The sequence below is a fragment of the Petaurus breviceps genome, unplaced genomic scaffold (assembly GCF_028583685.1).
Source record: "Petaurus breviceps papuanus isolate PSGF00001 unplaced genomic scaffold, PetGlider_PUasm1.0 90633, whole genome shotgun sequence".
NCBI classification, from domain to species: domain Eukaryota; kingdom Metazoa; phylum Chordata; class Mammalia; order Diprotodontia; family Petauridae; genus Petaurus; species Petaurus breviceps.
The window spans coordinates 1312806-1316682 of record NW_027187293.1 but is presented as its reverse complement, the minus strand read 5'-3'; positions in this window follow the sequence as shown (position 1 = coordinate 1316682).

Here is a 3877-nt window from a genome sequence, read left to right as displayed (position 1 = left end):
TAAGGGAAATTTAGAGTTCTTAGATGATGAATAGTTGAGGGTGATAGAAATATCAAAGTTATAACTATCCTGGTGTGAAGCTGAGGTGGATTGAAGGGATAACTCATGGAGGTTGAGTAGATTGAGGAGCTAAGAAGTTAGGCTTTTTAAGGGAACATCAACATGTTTGCTGAAATCCCCTAAGAAGGGAGTGGATTCTGGGAAGATGGTGGAGTAGGTCAGAAAATTCCAAGCTCTCCAGATTTCCCCTACAAATGAAATAAAATAGTGACTCAGAATGAACATATACTGGTAAAAAGAAATAAGAGTAGGTGCAGAACAGTGGTTCATAATCAGAGGAAATCAAAAGAAAAATTCAGGGATGAGGTTTGGTCCCAGTGGAGTGTAAACACCTTCCTTCTAGTTCTGCTTAAACAAGCATGAACCCTAGAGTTCGCTGGGTTGGAAGGCAGACTCAGCCCTGGCCATAGGAAATTTACCTCCAGCCACTAAGGCGATTTGGTCATCTGAACCCAGGGAAGATTGAGGGAACCTGTCACTAGACCCAACTGTGCTGCCAAAATGTGCCCCTGAGTGAGAAGGAAACAGAACACCCAGTCAGTGCAGAAGTAGTGGGGCAGGGATGCTGCTGGTTGTGGGCAGTTACTAGAGACTGGAGGTCTTCCTTTGGGTTCAAGGTCAGAAGGGAGAACTGAACGATCTAAGGCTAGAGGCATCATACCCCATCCCCAGGTCTAAAAGTGATTACAAAAAAATAAGCTGCTATAATTTTTTTTTAATGAGCAGGCAAAGAAGAAGGAATTCAAAGACTGAAAGTTATTAATAGAGAAGACCAGGGGCTCACCTTCAAAGGAGGATACTGAAGCAAAGAAACCCTCTTCTACACCAAAGAGTAATGTCAAATGGTCACCTGCCCAAAAAGAATTCATAGAAGAACTTTGAAAAGACTTTTAAAATCAAATGAGAGAGACTGAGGAAAAACAAACAAACAAAAAGAACAATCCAAGGAAAACAAGATTATGAAAAGAAAGTCAACTAAGTAGAAAAGGAGATCCAGAATCTTAAGGAAGAAAATGACTCCTTGAAAATCAGAATGGTACAAGGGGAAGCCAGTGAAGTTATAAGAGATCAATAACAGATCAAGAAGAGAAAACATAAGAATAATCAGACTGAGAGTTATGATCAAAAAAAAATCTTGATGCAGTAGCGCAAGAAATAGTTAAAGAAATTTGTCCTGAAATATTAGAACAAGAGGGTTCTAGTATAGAAATATGTGTATATATATGTATATATATATATATTAAAGAAAAATAGAAATAGAAAAATCATCACCAATCACCACCTGAAAGAGATCCTGGGAATGTCATAGTCAAATTATGAACCCTCCCAACTTAAGAATGAAATATTACTAGCAACCAGAAAACAAAACAATTTACATGTGGTGGTGCCACAATTAGACTCACACAAGACATAGCAGTGTGAACACTGAAAGACTGCAGGTCTTAGAACACTATATATTGAAATGCAAAAGAACTAGGGTTCCAGCCAAAAATATACTCAGCAAAACTAAGCATGATCCCACATGAAAAAAGGTGGATGTTTAATGAATTGTCAGACTTTCAGGATTTTATTTAAAAAACAAAACAAAAACAAACCTGAATGTAATACAAGATTTGACATATAAGAGCCAAGAGAAATATAAGGTACATACCAAAGACTAAATACAAGGGACTCAATAAGGACAGAATGTTTACCTTTTTGATGAAGAAATGTAAAACATATGTCTAATTGAATAGTTCATAAGAAAGATTGAGGCAGACCTGAGTATGATATAATTTTTAAAAGTAAAACCATTTAGGAACAGCTAAAATGAATAGTGATCTTATACAAATAAGTTTGAGAAGAAGAACCCACATAGAGAAATTATATGGGAGAGGAGGGCTGATAGTTCTGGAAACCTAGTACAATACATATATATCTAGAAGAGTATGAAAGTCTTCTGAATTCAGAGAGAAATAAAATGCTAGGGTATAGGGATGGGGTAGAGAATAAGGGAGGGATCTTCAGAGGAGAGAGTGAGGAATAGGTTAAAGGAGGTTATAGAAGGGTGTTTAAATTAATGGGAATGGGAGAATAAGGAAGGGATCCTTAGAGGTGGGACAGGTTAAGTAACAGGAGGGCAAGTTAGCAGGTAGAAGAAGTCAAGTAGAATAGTCAAAAGGGATAGAAAAGAGATATGCACAAACATAAAAATAAAGATCAGGAGTAGAATTTGTTAGAGAAAAAGGAGCAGGGGTAGTAATAATGATCTCAGACAAAGTTAAGGCTAAGATTTAATCAAAAGAGAAAAATAGAGAAACTGTGTATCAGCCATATTCATCAATGCTATTTTGGACTATTTAAAACAACTAGACAGTATAAAGTAGGGACATTGGGAAATGAAGAATTAGTGGACTTAGAAAAATATGAAAAGTATTAGACTTATGAAGGAAAATGTTATCCACATTCAAAGAAACAGAGGACAAATAAGTATAGTATACAAATAAGTATAGTACTTACATAGATTATATGAATGCATGTCTATATATGAGTATAATTATACATATTTTAAGTATATGTATGTGTAAGTATATGTATGGGTATATGTATATGTATGTATGTGTGTATATATATCTCCATATCTCTGCACCTAATTGTAGGTTTCTAGGGAGTGGGGAAAGGAGTAAAAATGAACAAAGCAAAAAAGTACACAGCAGAAAACAAAAGAAAACTCAGAAGGAAGCAAAGAAAGGAGGAACAACTCTCAACACAATGTGTAGGATTTATTATATAGACTTTCTTGAAATTGAAATTTATTGCTGTATATTTTGAAACCTTTCTTACTTTCTGCTGTGGACATGGCGATGATTTTTTTCTCTTTATTCTGTATTATTTTAGTTTTAGAATTTAAGTTTGTTTCTTTTCTTATATTTTATATTCTATATAAGTTTTATATAAGATAAAATAAAATATATAAATATATATATACCTCCCTTCTAGTTCTGATATATTTATATCATGATATATAATATGTAAGTTAAAATAAAATATATGAAAAAGAAATCCCCTAGGGAGAAAGAAAATAATAATTTATTAAGTACCTATGATGTGCCAGGCACTGTACTAAGTGCTTTATAAATATCATCTAATTTGATCCTCACAACAACTTTGAAAGGTAGGTGCTATCCCTTTTTATAGTTGAGGAAACTGAGGCAGGTAGTGGTTAAGTGACTTGCCCAAGATTATTTAGCTACTTGAGTATTTGAGGTTGAATTTGAAATTAGGTCTTCGTGACTCCAGGTCCAACATTCCATCTGCTATATCATGTAGGCTATTGGTGGAATAGAGGAGGTTGGCACCCTGATTTGCATACAGACACATACAGTGGAGATACTTTAGGCACAGATGAAGGCATGAATACAGGCATGGCAAAGACATAGAGATATTGATGCAAGTAATGGGGAAACAATGAATAGTCACTCAGTTAATAGAGTGGAGTTGGTGGGGCAAACATTAGTCCACAATTGAGATTTTTTTAATTTAAAAAATAACTTATTAATAAGCAATTATTAAATACCTTTTGTGTGCAGAGTCTAATGTTAGAATCTGGGTCTACCAAGACAAAAATGAAATAATCCTTGCCCTCAAGGAGCTTACATTCTACCTGAGAAAACATGTACTCATTATAAGAATATACTGAGATTGACAGCTGAGAGGCCTTGTAACAAGTTATAAGGGAGATTTAGGAATCCTTTTGCTATTAAGAAAAGGATTCACTCCCTATTGGATTTCTTTGACATTCAAAACTTCCCACAGGTAAGGATCTAAAATAAAAGGA